At 43.7% G+C, this 16,787-nt stretch overlaps 1 long non-coding RNA gene across 1 annotated transcript in view; it reads right to left on the bottom strand.

Moving 5' to 3' along the window:
- The window catches only part of LOC127929215 (uncharacterized), a 126,874-nt gene extending 123,392 nt beyond the window's left edge, over window positions 1-3,482 (bottom strand). Inside the window, exon 1 of the long non-coding RNA XR_008133925.1 lies at window positions 2,868-3,482. This is a non-coding gene — a long non-coding RNA (uncharacterized LOC127929215). The remainder of the gene's footprint in view (window positions 1-2,867) is intronic.
- Window positions 3,483-16,787: the final 13,305 nt, after the last annotated feature.

A 16,787-nucleotide genomic window follows, 5' to 3' on the forward strand; every position in this document is an offset into this window, starting at 1 on the left:
GATTATTTGTTTAGGACAAATCGCTCCGTTTTCTGCGTCACGTTTAGTTATGAAAAAAACCTGTATCCAGGATTGTGTAAATCTATCCGCAAGCTCATTAGCATAACGCAACGTTAACTATTCATGAAAATCGCATATGAAATTAAATAAATCTATTTGCTCTCAAGCTTAGCCTTTTGTTAACAACACTGTCATCTCAGATTTTCAAAATATGCTTTTGAACCATAGCTAAACAAGTATTTGTGTAACAGTATTGATAGCCTAGCATAGGATTAAGCCTGGCATTCAGCATGCAACATTTTCACAAAAACCAGAAAAGCATTCAAATAAAATAATTTACCTTTGAAGAACTTCAGATGTTTTCAATGAGGAGACTCTCAGTTAGATAGCAAATGTTCAGTTTTTACAAAAATATTATTTTTGTTGACAAATCGCTCCGGGACCTGGCAGTGTGTTGCAGGACAACAACCTGTCCCTCAGCATCAGTAAGACCAAGGGGCTGATCGTGGACTCCAGGAAACGGTGGGCGAGCACACCCCCATCCACAATGATGGGCTGCAGTGGAGCGGATCGAGAGCTTCAAGTTCCTTGGTGTCTACATCACTAAGGACAGCGCATTATCCCCCTCAGGAAGTTGAGAAGGTTTGGCATTGTCCCTCAAATCCTCAAAAAGTTCTACAGCTGGACCAATGAGAGCATCTTGACTGGCTCGATCAATGCTTGACATGGCAACAGCACTACTCTCGATTGCATGGAGATACAGATGGTGGTGCGGACAACCCAGTACATCACTGGGGCAAAGCTCTCTGCCATCCAGGACCTCTCTATCAGGAGTCATTCAACTCCAGCCACCCAAGCCATAGACTGTTCTCTCTGCTGCCGCACGGCAAGCGGTGCCAGTATATCAAGTCTGACACCAGGCTCCTGAACAGCTTCTATCCACAAGCCATCAGACTGCTAAATAGCTAACAGAATGGCTACAGGGACTATCTGAGTTGACCCTTGTATTATATTTTTGCTCTACACAGTCACGCACACTGACACTCGAACACACACATAACATGCACACACACTTATACTAACTCACACACACACACACACACACACACACACACACACACACACACACACACACACACACACACACACACACACACACACACACACACACACACACACACACACACACACACTCACACACTCTCTCTCTCTCTCTCTCTCTCTCTCTCTCTCTCTCTCTCTCTCTCTCTCTCTCTCTCTCTCTCTCTCTCTCTCTCTCTCTCTCTCTCTCTCTCTCTCTCTCTCTCTCTCTCTCTCTCTCTCTCTCTCTCTCTCTCTCTCTCTCTCTGTCTCTCTCTCTCTCTCTGTCTCTCTCTCTCTCTCTATCTATCTCTCTCTCTCTCTGTCATATGTCACTCTGACAGTCCCATTTCACTCCAGTGCTCAGTATTCTGACTGGCTACACCACCTCAACCTCTCCAGGTCCTCCCCGCTTGGCAGGAACGTCGGGAATGTCATCGTTGCTCCCAACCCCGACGCCGCAGCGTTTGATCCACTGCCATCCGGTTGGCCACAGAGCTCCCATTCTGTCCAACCAGGGGGAAATTATGACCAATGATTTTCATTTCAGTATTTTTTTCACTCTAAAATATGAAAAGGTTCCAGCTAAGAGTGACTCAACGCGCTGGGTTTTAGATGACTGACCTTTTGGAGTTGGCGAAGTGGTGGGTGGGTGGGTGTGTGTGTTTGTGCGTTGGTGCGTGTGTGTGTTTGCGTGTGTGTGTGTGTGTGTATCTGTACATGGGTGTGTGTGTTTGTGCATGGGTGTGTGTTTGTGTGTTTGTGCGTGGGTGTGTGTGTTAGTGTGTGTGTGTTTGTGTGTTTGTGCGTGGGTGTGTATGTGTGTGTTTGTGTGTTTGTGTGTGTGTGTGTGTGTGTTTGTGTTAGTGTGTGTGTGTTTGTGTGTTTGTAGAATTTACAAACAGCTCTGTCAAAACCACACCCAGGATGTGTAGTTTGCTATCAGTGAGTCCATACGTGTGTGTGTTCCTGTACAATGTTGTACATGTACGTGCTCTACACGATGCCTCAGGGCCTCTCAGGTAGATGCTTATCAGTCAATCAGGCAGTAAGCCAGGCCCACCTCTTTCTCTCTCTCTCTCTCTCTCTCTCTCTCTCTCTCTCTCTCTCTCTCTCTCTCTCTCTCTCTCTCTCTCTCTCTCTCTCTCTCTCTCTCTCTCTCTCTCTCTCTCTCTCTCTCTCTCTCTCTCTCTCTCTCTCTCTCTCGTTCTGTCTGTCTCTCTCTCTTGCTTTTTCTTTCTGACAGTGGGAATTTTGTCCTTGTCAATGAATGATGGGTCTGCCTGCACGTTCTACTGTGCAGCCCCTCTGATTCTTGAAGGTGTGTAAATAATAGTTAGTGCCAGGGCCCAACGTCATCTTATTATGGGTTATGCATAACCTACCATCTTATTATGGGTTGTGCATAACCTACCATCTTATTATGGGTTATGCATAACCTACCATCTTATTATGGGTTGTGCATAACCTACCATCTTATTATGGGTTGTGCATAACCTACCATCTTATTATGGGTTGTGCATAACCTACCATCTTATTATGGGTTGTGCATAACCTACCATCTTATTATGGGTTGTGCATAACCTACCATCTTATTATGGGTTGTGCATAACCTACCATCTTATTATGGGTTATGCATAACCTACCATCTTATTATGGGTTGTGCATAACCTACCATCTTATTATGGGTTATGCATAACCTACCATCTTATTATGGGTTGTGCATAACCTACCATCTTATTATGGGTTGTGCATAACCTACCATCTTGTTATGGGTTGTGCATAACCTACCATCTTATTATGGGTTGTGCATAACCTACCATCTTGTTATGGGTTATGCATAACCTACTACCGCACCTGACTTGATGCAACGATTACCGGAAGACGAACAGGCATTTCTAGAAATTGTGAATTTACACATGTCCAGTGCCTTGCGAAAGTATTCGGCCCCCTTGAGCTTCAAACATAAAGATATAAAACTGTATTTTTTTTGTGAAGAATCAACAACAAGTGGGACACAATCATGAAGTGGAACGACATTTATTGGATATTTCAAACTTTTTTAACAAATCAAAAACTGAAAAATTGGGAGTGCAAAATTATTCAGCCCCCTTAAGTTAATACTTTGTTATCGCCACCGTTTGCTGCGATTGCAGCTGTAAGTCGCTTGGGGTATGTCTCTATCAGTTTTGCACATAGAGAGACTCAAATGTTTTCCCATTCCTCCTTGCAAAACAGCTCGAGCTCAGTGAGGTTGGATGGAGAGCATTTGTGAACAGCAGTTTTCAGTTCTTTCCACAGATTCTCGATTGGATTCAGGTCTGGACTTTGACTTGGCCATTCTAACACCTGGATATGTTTATTTTTGAACCATTCCATTGTAGATGTTGCTTTATGTTTTGGATCATCTTCCCTGTCCCTGCTGAAGAAAAGCAGGCCCAAACCATGATGCTGCCACCACCATGTTTGACAGTGGGGATGGTGTGTTCAGGGTGATGTGCTGTGTTGCTTTTACGCCAAACATAACATTTTGCATTGTTGCCAAAAAGTTACATTTTGGTTTCATCTGACCAGAGCACCTTCTTCCACATGTTTGGTGTGTCTCCCAGGTGGCTTGTGGCAAACTTTAAACCACACTTTTTATGGATATCTTTAAGAAATGGCTTTCTTCTTGCCACTCTTCCATAAAGGCCAGATTTGTGCAATATACGACTGATTGTTGTCCTATGGACAGAGTCTCCCACCTCAGCTGTAGATCTCGGCAGTTCATCCAGAGTGATCATGGGCCTCTTGGCTGCATCTCTGATCAGTCTTCTCCTGAAAGTTTAGAGGGACGGCCAGGTCTTGGTAGATTTGCAGTGGTCTGATACTCCTTCCATTTCAATATTATCGCTTGCACAGTGCTCCTTGGGATGTTTAAAGCTTGGTAAATCTTTTTGTATCCAAATCCGGCTTTAAACTTCTTCACAACAGTATCTCGGACCTGCCTGGTGTGTTCCTTGTTCTTCATGATGCTCTCTGCGCTTTTAACGGACCTCTGAGACTATCACAGTGCAGGTGCATTTATACTGAGACTTGATTACACACTGTTGGATTGTATTTATAATCATTAGTCATTTAGGTCAACATTGGATCATTCAGAGATCCTCACTGAACCTCTGGAGAGAGTTGGCTGCACTGAAAGTAAAGGGGCTGAATAATTTTGCACGCCCAATTTTTCAGTTTTGATTTGTTAAAAAAGTTTGAAATATCCAATAAATGTCGTTCCACTTCATGATTGTGTCCCACTTGTTCAAGGGGGCCGAATACTTTCGCAAGGCACTGTACACACACACATACTCATACACAGTCCCACAGTGTCTCTGTAGCTGTGTAGCAGAGCTGATAGTATTTATGTTTTAACATATGGCAGGGGACGTCTGTAGGTCCCATATTTATTTATTTAACTAGGCAAGTCAGTTAACAACACATTCTTATTTACAATGACAGCCTAGGAACAGTGGGTTAACTGCCTTGTTCAGGAGCAGAACGACAGAGCCTTACCTTGTCAGCACGGGGTAACCGTTCGGTCACTGGTCCAACGCTCTAACCACTAGGCTATCTGCCGCCCAATACGAATGAATGGTGCTCTATATTAATATTGGGGTTAAAGCGGAATGTCACATTTTGGTTGGACCTTGTGTGCAACTGAACAATAAAGTGATCATCACCTGTGAAGGTTTGTCTCTGTTGTTTATTTCACACTGTGGGACACATGGCTACTGTACAGCAGGATGACACAGGGCCGTAGCAGTACATACAGTACATACAGGCTATGCATTTATCTGCTTTTATGGCCCGTCTATAAGGGTAATTGAATACCAACGAACGACAACTATCCCTCATTTCACACATACGTTCATTCACGAAAACGCGCACATACACACACCGCACACACACACAAACATACACCGCACACTTAAATCCAAAATTAAATCTAGAATCAGCTTCCTATTTTGCAACAAAGCCTCCTTCACTCATACTGTCAAACATACCCTCGTGAAACTGACTATCCTACCGACCCTTGACTTCGGCAATGTAATTTACAAAATAGCCTCCAACACTCTACTCAGCAAATTGGATGCAGTTTATCACAGTGCCATCCGTTTTATCACCAAAGCCCCATATACCACCCACCACTGCGACCTGTATGCTCTCCTTGGTTGGCTCTCACTTCATATTTGTCGCCAAACCCACTGGCTCCAGGTCATCTATAAGTCCTTGCTAGGTAAAGCCCCACCTTATCTCAGCTCACTGGTCACCATAGCAGCACCCACCCGTAGCACGCGCTCCAGCAGGTATATTTCACTGGTCACCCCAAAATCAATTCCTCCTTTGGCCGCCTTTCCTTCCAAGTCTCTGCTGCCAATGACTGGAGCTAACGGCAAAAATCACTGAAGCTGGAGGCTCATATCTCCCTCACTAACTTTAAGCACCAGCTGTCAGAGCAGCTCACAGATCACTGAAAATAGCCCACCCAACTACCTCATCCCCATATTGTTATGCATTTTATTTATTTAGCTCCTTTGCACCCCAGTATCTCTACTTGCACATTCATCTTCTGCACATCTATCACGCCAGTGTTTAATTGCTATATTGTAATTATTTCGCCACTATGGCCTATTTATTGCCTTACCTCCCTTATCCTACCTCATTTGCACACACTTTCTATATACTTTTTCTATTGTATTATTGACTGTATGTTTGTTTATTCCATATGTAAACTCTGTGTTGTTGTTTGTGTCGCACTGCCTTGCTTTATCTTGGCCATGTCGCAGTTGTAAATGCATTGCGTATGCCAATGCATTGATTGTTCCATGGTGGTCGGCCTAAGGGAACTAAGGGAATGTCAAATGGGTAGACTAGAAATAGATTTTCATCTCAATATCCTGAAACTCTAGGACACCACCAATGTAGATACCTCGGGCAGTTAACTTATGAAGTTGCCTTTGTATCCAGGGATATCTGTGTTCTGTTTATCTCTCCTGACAGTGTCTGTCACATTTGCCCATTTGGCCTATATTGACATGAACCTCATGCAATTCATCTGGTTGATTTCACAACAAATACTGAACTTTATTCTGACTGTCAGATGTTTATGTCTGCGGATTTTGATTCGACATTGGAGTCCAATAATGATTTTCAATCAGGACTATAAAATGCGTTGCCAATACTACAACTAATGCAATTTCAACCACACTACTAGTCAATATTAATATTCATGTTGGTGACTATGATAGCCAAGAAGATCATGCATCTCGTGGGGAGAAATCAGAAACTTTACTGGCAGAATTAGGCAGCTCTGTTTTCCCTGAACGCAGCCTGATTATAATAGGGATCTTTACCATCCTCCATTGTGTGTTCAAAGGAAGCTTTGTCTTCAAGAACAATCTACATGAAACATAGTCCAGAAGGTTGATGGTGTCTGATAGCTATCTATCTGGATCAGCACCCAGAATTACATTGTCCTGTTCTTTTACTCTCTTTGGTCATTCAATCTTCTCCGTAACACTTGGAAATATGAGATGTGATGCATGGCTGATAATGATATCACAGGCTTCATTCAATCAATCATTTCAGAGTGAAATGTTATTTCCGATATAGCCAACATATGCATTGTTTAGTTTACAGCGAATGAGGTCCCCACGAACATGTGAACATTACCATTCAATCGAGCGGAACTGAACGGTTTTGGGGGAAATAGATCACTGTTTGAGTATGTTGATGAAATTGTTTGAATGAGTATCTGGAAATGTATGTCTGGTCATACAGGTTGTTATAGTGAGAGGTAATCAGAGGCAATGACAAGCTGATAAAGACAAATGAACATCAGTAGCAAAGGAGCCAAGTTTAAAAACATCTGTTTCTTACAAACTGGCTTACTGAGGCCAGAATTCAATCCAAGGCGCTTTGTTGACATTTAAAGGTAATGTCTGATTGATCATCTGCAGCGTTTTACCTTGAATGTGATCTCCGTGAACGGCGGAAACATTACCTTTAAAAGGTGCCTTGTCGACGGCGCTATAACTCGCCTCATCCCTTTTCATCACTACTGGGACATCAGGCCGCAAGGCCTCTATATAGTCCAGTTACATGATTATATGAATCAACTGACAAGTAGGACATTACTTCACTTCTTAATTTTGAAGTTGAATATACATGATATTCATGAATATACATGAGGATCTGAGAAAATGCCAAAGACAAAAAAAAATCATTTTCACTTGAGGTGACCTCTAGTGTTAAAGTTGAAGTTGAACTTGTCCAGGAGGTTCTAGGCGATTCTTAGCACTCCTTGTATTAGACATCTCAGCAGCATGGTGACCACATTCTATCCAGGGAGGTCTCTGCATCTATACACATTCTGAAACGTGCTTCTTGTCATTTGACTGTAGGGCTGATTTTAGGATGCCTCTTTATTATAACTTGATTATCTAAATGACCACAGTGGTCTCAGACTTGATTGACCAGAGTCTGGTTATATTGCCTTAATGATCATACTGCAATATAACTACAAGATGCACAGTAGAACTTAGATCCAAGCTAAACCTTTTTAAGATGCATAGTGGAAAGAAACGAGGTGACCTACCGGCTCTCTTAAAAACCCTGAAAATAGATTTTTCAAAACCAGGGGAACCATGGGAATTGTAAAATAATTTGCCCAAGGGCTATTTTGGATTCAGATTCTACAGATACTCTAAGGACACCCAGTCCTAGCCAAGGACACAAATCTACATATCAAATTGTAATCTATCTCGACTATGACACGTTCATGAACTGGAACTGAAATATGGTTAATTTCAGAACATATTATTATTAAATGCTGAATCATTTTGTGGACCTCTCTCCATTTAGCGTTAGCTCTGAGTAGTAGCTCTGTTGCCATTTGGAAGTATGTTTGCATCCCAAATGGCATCCTATTCCCTACATAGTGCACTACCTTTGACCAGGGCCTATAGGGCTCTAATTAAAATGAGTGGTTTATGTAGGGAATAGGGTGCCATTTGGGACATAGTTTCTCTGGAAAAGACTCAGTGAATCCATTTGCTAAAACAACATGATAATTGAACTAACCAGCTCCCTGGAGTTTATTTTTACAGCACTCAGACACAAATATGAATTCACTTATTGGAGAGAAAATGTTATTTGGAATGCAAAAGCACTATGGCTGTGGACATTGTCCAGACACTGAGGGCCTTGTTGTAACCTTATGGCAGCGTTTGTCTGGGACGAGGTGTGATACATCAGACATCCACAGTTAGGCCAGATGGAAAAGAAGCCCTCTTTACCTAATGGTGTGTCTCGCCAAGCAGCGCCGGGCTGAAGAATTACTCCTCGATTAGAAAGATGTGATTCACCCCAAAGGCTGCAGCTTCATGACTTTGAAAAACGGGGTGTTTATGCGGAGGCACGTTTTGATTTTGGGAGCCGGTATGACCACACATTAAGTAGAGATTATAAGTGGAGCATTAGGGAAGATGCCTGACATTAAACAACTAGTGAGAAAGCTGTGCAGCGACAGGCAGTGTGTGTGTCTTGTCCCTAGAAATGTACTAAACTTTCAAAGGACAAGGACCGGGGTGTCTACCACCGCTGTCAAGGTGCCACGGTGTTGATGGACACTGGCTCTGTGTGTTGTTTGTGTGTGTGTGTGTGTGTGTGTGTGTGTGTGTGTGTGTGTGTGTGTGTGTGTGTTGTGTGTGTGTGTGTGTGTGTGTGTGCAGTCCTGCCTTGTTTCTCTATTGAGAGGGTAAATAACCATTTTACTGAAGATCAATTGTTTGTGTGTGAAAATTTGTTCAGGTGTGGGATTTTTCCTTCGTGTGTGTGAGAAACTTGAACCTTTAGAGAAATCTATGATTGAGAATCTGCATGTTTAAAGAAACTCCCTCATTAAATCTTCCTGAGAATGGCTATTGGTCTATAGTCCCATGCACCTCAGACTGAATGACAAATTAGTGTCATTAGCCTCAAAGGTAGCCTCATTGTGATTGGTCAACTGTTGGGGTTAGCCCGCCCTCATGTAGGTTCTCATGGGAAACGGTGTAAATTGTGTAAGCCGTGTTTGTTAATATCCTCAGAATGGGATTGGAGCTCCCCGTTTAGCTTAATAAACCTGCTCCTAAAGCAGCTTAACACGTTTCTTTCTCAGCTGCTTCACGTGTTACAATGATGCACGACATCCGTTCATTGGGTTGATTACGTTCTGTACCGTTTCCTTCCAGGGGGATCATTCATACAGGTGAAAGGTTCAGGATATCATAGATAGAAATGTACAGTACAGAGTGTACAATTGACTATATTTTCCATGCTGAGGAATAATGTTTGTTCTGAACATTATATTTCTATCTGAGCATTCTGTAATATCACAACCCCCGTGACATTACTTATTTCAGTTCAACTTTAGGTTACATTACTTATTTCAGTTCAACTTTAGGTTACATTACTTATTTCAGTTCAACTTTAGGTGACATTAGTTATTTCAGCTCAACTTTAGGTGACATTAGTTATTTAGTTATCATATTGCCCGAGATGGCATAGCAGTTCAGACGTCTTTTGTCCTCGTCTTGTCGTGTCCTGTATATATATATATTTACAACTTTTTTTCACGTACATTTTATTTTTATTTTCCATCAACTCATCTTCAAAACACTCTCCTGCAACCCGCCTCACCAATTTATATTTATAAATAAGTATTATTTACCTCAAATCTGCAATCCTCCAAGAAGCTAGCCAGAAGCTAGCCAGAAACTCCAAGAAGCTAGCCAGAAACTAACCAGAAGCTAGCCAGGAGCTAGCTAGAAGCTAATCAGAAGCTAGTTCAGAAGCTAGTTAGCTTCTTTACTGGCAAATCGTTAGTATTCAGCTAACCACGGTTTGTGGTCATCAGCTATCCTTTAGCTCGAAAATCTATCGCCAGTTTTGTACGGCGCAGCGCGGCTCGGAACGGAACATACCGGACCATTTTTTCTCTCCATGTCCTTGGATTTGCTCTCTGGACATTCATTCCTGGATCTCACAGCTAGCTAGCTGCTATCCGTGTGTCTATCTGCTCTCGTCGATTCCGGAGCAAACATCAATTACTCCGGAGCTAGCCAGCTCCGTCAATCACTCCTGAGCTCTGTCAATCACTCCTGGGCTGCAGTCACCTATCCGGACCCGTTTTACTGCCTACGTGGAGCCCCACCGGGCCTTCACAACTGGACTGCCGACGTTATCTACCCGAAGGAGATCCGGCTGGCTCCTCCGTCGCGACGTTACCTGAACGCCCATCTGCGGCCTGCTAACCGTTAGCTGTCTTACCGGCTGCTCTCAGAATAGACAATCGGACAATTTATTTATTTTTATTATTATTATGTTTCTTCTTGGGCCTCTATAACTATATCTATTGTTTTTATTTTATTTTTGTTGTTGTGTGATTTGGACTAATCCCCTCTACCACACGGAACCCCACTAATCTACTGACGGAACGCAAGAGGTGGCTAACAACAGACCTCCATCCTATGCTAGCTTGCTACCGATGTCCTGGCTAGCTGTCTAAATCGCCGTGACCCCCAAACCAACCACTCCACTCACTGGACTCTTTTGATCACTCGACTAAGGATGCTTCTCCTTAATGTCAATATGTCTTGTCCATTGCTGTTCTGGTTAGTGTTTATTGGCTTATTTCACTGTAGAGCCTCTAGTCCTGCTCACTATACCTTATCCAATTTATTAGTTCCACCACCCACACTTGCAATGACATCTCCTGGTTTCAATGATGTTTCTAGAGACAATATCTCTCCCTTCATCACTCAATACCTAGGTTTACCTCCACAGTATTCACATCCTACCATACCTTTGTCTGTACATGTTCCTCTGGCGATGTAGAGGTGAATCCAGGCCCTGCAGTTCCTAGCTCCACTCCTATTCCCCAGGCGCTCTCTTTTGATGACTTCTGTAACCGTAATAGCCTTGGTTTCATGCATGTTAACATTAGAAGCCTCCTCCCTAAGTTTGTTCTATTCACTGCTTTAGCACACTCTGCCAACCCGGATGTTCTAGCTGTGTCTGAATCCTGGCTTAGGAAGACCACCAAAAATTCTGAAATTTTAATTCCAAATTACAACATTTTCAGACAAGATAGAACTGCCAAAGGGGCGGTGTTGCAATCTACTGCAAAGATAGCCTGCAGAGTTCTGTCCTACTATCCAGGTCTGTACCCAAACAATTTGAACTTCTACTTTTAAAAATCCACCTCTCTAAAAACAAGTCTCTCACCGTTGCCGCCTGCTATAGACCACCCTCTGCCCCCAGCTGTGCTCTGGACACCATATGTGAACTGATTGCCCCCCATCTATCTTCAGAGCTCGTGCTGCTAGGCGACCTAAACTGGAACATGCTTAACACCCCAGCCATCCTACAATCTAAACTTGATGCCCTCAATCTCACTCAAATTATCAATGAACCTTCCAGGTACCCCCCCAAAGCCTTAAACACGGGCACCCTCATAGATATCATCCTAACCAACTTCCCCTCTAAATACACCTCTGCTGTCTTCAACCAAGATCTCAGCGATCACTGCCTCATTGCCTGCATCCGTAATGGGTCAGCGGTCAAACGACCTCCACTCATCACTGTAAAACGCTCCCTGAAACACTTCAGCGAGCAGGCCTTTCTAATCGATCTGGCCGGGGTATCCTGGAAGGATATTAATCTCATCCCGTCAGTAGAGGATGCCTGGATATTTTTTTTAAATGCCTTCCTAACCATCTTAAATAAACATGCCCCATTCAAGAAATTTAGAACCAGGAACAGATATAGCCAGCCCTTGGTTCTCCCCAGACCTGACTGCCCTTAACCAACACAAAAACATCCTATGGCGTTCTGCATTAGCATCGAACAGCCCCCGTGATATGCAGTTGTTCAGGGAAGCTAGAAACCGTTATACACAGGCAGTTAGAAAAGCCAAGGCTAGCTTTTTCAAGCAGAAATTTGCTTCCTGCAACACTAACTCAAAAAAGTTCTGGGACACTGTAAAGTCCATGGAGAATAAGAACACCTCCTCCCAGCTGCCCACTGCACTGAAGATAGGAAACACTGTCACCACTGATAAATCCACCATAATTGAGAATTTCAATAAGCATTTTTCTACGGCTGGCCATGCTTTCTACCTGGCTACTCCTACCCAGGTCAACAGCACTGCACCCCCAACAGCAACTCGCCCAAGCCTTCCCCATTTCTCCTTCTCCCAAATCCATTCAGCTGATGTTCTGAAAGAGCTGAAAAATCTGGACCCCTACAAATCAGCTGGGCTAGACAATCTGGACCCTTTCTTTCTAAAATTATCTGCCGAAATTGTTGCCACCCCTATTACTAGCCTGTTCAACCTCTCTTTCGTGTCGTCTGAGATTCCCAAAGATTGGAAAGCAGCTGGGGTCATCCCCCTCTTCAAAGGGGGGGGACACTCTTGACCCAAACTGCTACAGACCTATATCTATCCTACCATGCCTTTCTAAGGTCTTACATTTACATTTACATTTAAGTAATTTAGCAGACGCTCTTATCCAGAGCGACTTACAAATTGGTGCATTCACCTTATGACATCCAGTGGAACAGTCACTTTACAATAGTGCATCTAAATCTTAAAAGGGGGGGGGGTGAGAAGGATTACTTATCCTATCCTAGGTATTCCTTAAAGAGGTGGGGTTTCAGGTGTCTCCGGAAGGTGGTGATTGACTTCGCTGTCCTGGCGTCGTGAGGGGGCTTGTTCCACCATTGGGGGGCCAGAGCAGCGAACAGTTTTGACTGGGCTGAGCGGGAACTGTACTTCCTCAGTGGTAGGGAGGCGAGCAGGCCAGAGGTGGATGAACGCAGTGCCCTTGTTTGGGTGTAGGGCCTGATCAGAGCCTGGAGGTACTGAGGTGCCGTTCCCCTCACAGCTCCGTAGGCAAGCACCATGGTCTTGTAGCGGATGCGAGCTTCAACTGGAAGCCAGTGGAGAGAGCGGAGGAGCGGGGTGACGTGAGAGAACTTGGGAAGGTTGAACACCAGACGGGCTGCGGCGTTCTGGATGAGTTGTAGGGGTTTAATGGCACAGGCAGGGAGCCCAGCCAACAGCGAGTTGCAGTAGTCCAGACGGGAGATGACAAGTGCCTGGATTAGGACCTGCGCCGCTTCCTGTGTGAGCCAAGTCAACAAACAGATTACCGACCATTTCGAATCTCACCATACCTTCTCTGCTATGCAATCTGGTTTCAGAGCTGGTCATGGGTGCACCTCAGCCACGCTCAAGGTCCTAAACGATATCTTAACCGCCATCGATAAGAAACATTACTGTGCAGCCGTATTCATTGATCTGGCCAAGGCTTTCGACTCTGTCAACCACCGCATCCTCATCGGCAGACTCGACAGCCTTGGTTTCTCAAATGATTGCCTCGCCTGGTTCACCAACTACTTCTCTGATAGAGTTCAGGGGGTGCCACAGGGTTCAATTCTTGGACCGACTCTCTTCTCTGTATACATCAATGAGGTCGCTCTTGCTGCTGGTGAGTCCCTGATCCACCTCTACGCAGACGACACCATTCTGTATACTTCCGGCCCTTCTTTGGACACTGTGTTAACAACCCTCCAGGCAAGCTTCAATGCCATACAACTCTCCTTCCGTGGCCTCCAATTGCTCTTAAATACAAGTAAAACTAAATGCATGCTCTTCAACCGATCGCTACCTGCACCTACCCGCCTTTCCAACATCACTACTCTGGACGGCTCTGACTTAGAATACGTGGACAACTACAAATACTTAGGTGTCTGGTTAGACTGTAAACTCTCCTTCCAGACCCATATCAAACATCTCCAATCCAAAGTTAAATCTAGAATTGGCTTCCTATTTCGCAACAAAGCATCCTTCACTCATGCTGCCAAACATACCCTTGTAAAACTGACCATCCTACCAATCCTCGACTTTGGCGATGTCATTTACAAAATAGCCTCCAATACCCTACTCAACAAATTGGATGCAGTCTATCACAGTGCAATCCGTTTTGTCACCAAAGCCCCATATACTACCCACCATTGCGACCTGTACGCTCTCTTTGGCTGGCCCTCGCGTCATACTCGTCGCCAAACCCACTGGCTCCATGTCATCTACAAGACCCTGCTAGGTAAAGTCCCCCTTATCTCAGCTCGCTGGTCACCATAGCATCTCCCACCTGTAGCACACGCTCCAGCAGGTATATCTCTAGTCACCCCCAAAACCAATTATTTCTTTGGCCGCCTCTCCTTCCAGTTCTCTGCTGCCAATGACTGGAACGAACTACAAAAATCCCTGAAACTGGAAACACTTATCTCCCTCACTAGCTTTAAGCACCAACTGTCAGAGCATCTTACAGATTACTGCACCTGTACATAGCCCACCTATAATTTAGCCCAAACAACTACCTCTTTCCCAACTGTATTTAATTTATTTATTTATTTTGCTCCTTTGCACCCCATTATTTTTATTTCTACTTTGCACATTCTTCCATTGCAAAACTACCATTCCAGTGTTTTACTTGCTATATTGTATTTACTTTGCCACCATGGCCTTTTTTGCCTTTACCTCCCTTCTCACCTAATTTGCTCACATTGTATATAGACTTGTTTATACTGTATTATTGACTGTATGTTTGTTTTACTCCATGTGTAACTCTGTGTTGTTGTATCTGTCGAACTGCTTTGCTTTATCTTGGCCAGGTCGCAATTGTAAATGAGAACTTGTTCTCAACTTATTTTTTTTATTTCAGTTCAACTTTAGGTTACATTACTTATTTCAGTCCAATTTAGGTGACATTAGTTATTTAAGGTCAACTTTAGGTGACATTAGTTATTTCAGCTCAACTTTAGGTGACATTAGTTATTTAAGGTCAACTTTAGGTTACATTACTTATTTCAGTTCAACTTTAGGTGACATTAGTTATTTCAGTTCAACTTTAGGTGACATTAGTTATTTAAGGTCAACTTTAGGTGACATTAGTTATTTCAGTTCAACTTTTGGTGACATTAGTTATTTAAGGTCAACTTTAGGTTACATTACTTATTTCAGTCCAATTTAGGTGACATTAGTTATTTAAGGTCAACTTTAGGTGACATTACTTATTTCAGTTCAACTTAGGTGATATTACTTATTTCACTTTGCATACTGAAAATATGATAGCTTGATGCCTTCAAGAAAGAACACAGAGAACATCTCTGTATGTCAACAGTTCAGCTTCCTTTACCTCTATAATTCAACTTCTCGGGTTTCATGTCCTCTGTTCACCCCCTGTTCTGTTCTCAGAAAAAAAGATGCAGGGAACTCCCCTGAGAGGGAACAGGAGACTGAGACAGAAAGAGAGAGCAGGTGAGAAAGAAAGGGAGAGAGCGAGAGAAAGAGATAGAGGGGGGAAAGAGAGTATTACAAAGGTCAAGATTAAGGTCAGAGAGTGACAGAGGTCAGAGAGTGACAGAGGTCAGAGAGTGACAGAGGTCAGTGAGTGACAGAGGTCAGAGAGTGACAGAGGTCAGAGAGTGACAGAGGTCAGAGAGTGACAGAGGTCAATGAGTGACAGAGGTCAGAGAGTGACAGAGGTCAGTGAGTGACAGAGGGCAGAGAGTGCTTAGTCCCCTCCTGTACTCCCTGTTCACCCACGACTCCAACACCATCATTAAGTTTGCTGGCGACTCAACGGCTGTAGGCCTGATCACTGACAACGATGGGACAGACTATAGGGAGGCGGTCAGAGACCTGGCAATGTGGTGCCAGGACAACAACCTTTCCCTCAACGTGAGCCAAACACAGGCGCTGATCGTGGACTACAGGAAAAGGTGGGCTGAACACGCCCCTCTCACATCGACTGGGCTGTAGTGGAACAAATTGAGAGCTTCAAGTTCCTTGGTGTCCACATCACCAACAAACTATCGTGGTCCAAACACACCAAGACAGTCGTGAAGAGGGCACGACAGTGCCTATTCCCCCTCAGGAGACAAAAGATTTGGCATGAGTCCCCAGATCCTCAAAAAGCTATACAGCTGTACCATCGAGAGCATCCTGACCGGTTGCATCACCGCCTGGTATGGCAACTGCTCGGTATCCGACCGTAAGGCGCAACAGAGGGTAGTGCGTACGGCCCACTCGATCACCGGGGCCAAGCTTTTTGCCATCCAGGACCTCTATACCAGGCGGTGTCAGAGAGAGAGATTGCACAGATTATGTCAGACCTGGGCCCTGACAGTACATCTCAGTAAGACAAAAACAATGCTGTTGCAAAAAAGGTCCAGTTGCCACGACCACAAATACAAATTCCATCTAGACACCGTTGCCTTCGAGCACAGAAAAACTAGACGTACAGTACCAGTCAAAGGTTTGGACACACCTACTCCTTCCAGGGTTTTATTTTATTTGTACTATTTTCTACATTGTAGAATAAGAGTGAAGACATCAACACTATGAAATTACACATATGGAATCATGCAGTAACCAAAAAAGTGTTAAACAAATCAAAATATATTTTATATTTGAGATAATTCAAGTAACCACCCTTTGCCTTGATAACAGCTTTGCAAACGCTTGACATTCTCTCAACTAACTTCACGAGGTAGTCACCTGGAATGCATTTCAATTAACAGGTGTGCCTTGTAAAAAGTTATTTGTGGAATTTCTTTCCTTCTTG

The sequence above is a fragment of the Oncorhynchus keta genome, unplaced genomic scaffold (assembly GCF_023373465.1).
Source record: "Oncorhynchus keta strain PuntledgeMale-10-30-2019 unplaced genomic scaffold, Oket_V2 Un_scaffold_5814_pilon_pilon, whole genome shotgun sequence".
Lineage (NCBI taxonomy): Eukaryota > Metazoa > Chordata > Actinopteri > Salmoniformes > Salmonidae > Oncorhynchus > Oncorhynchus keta.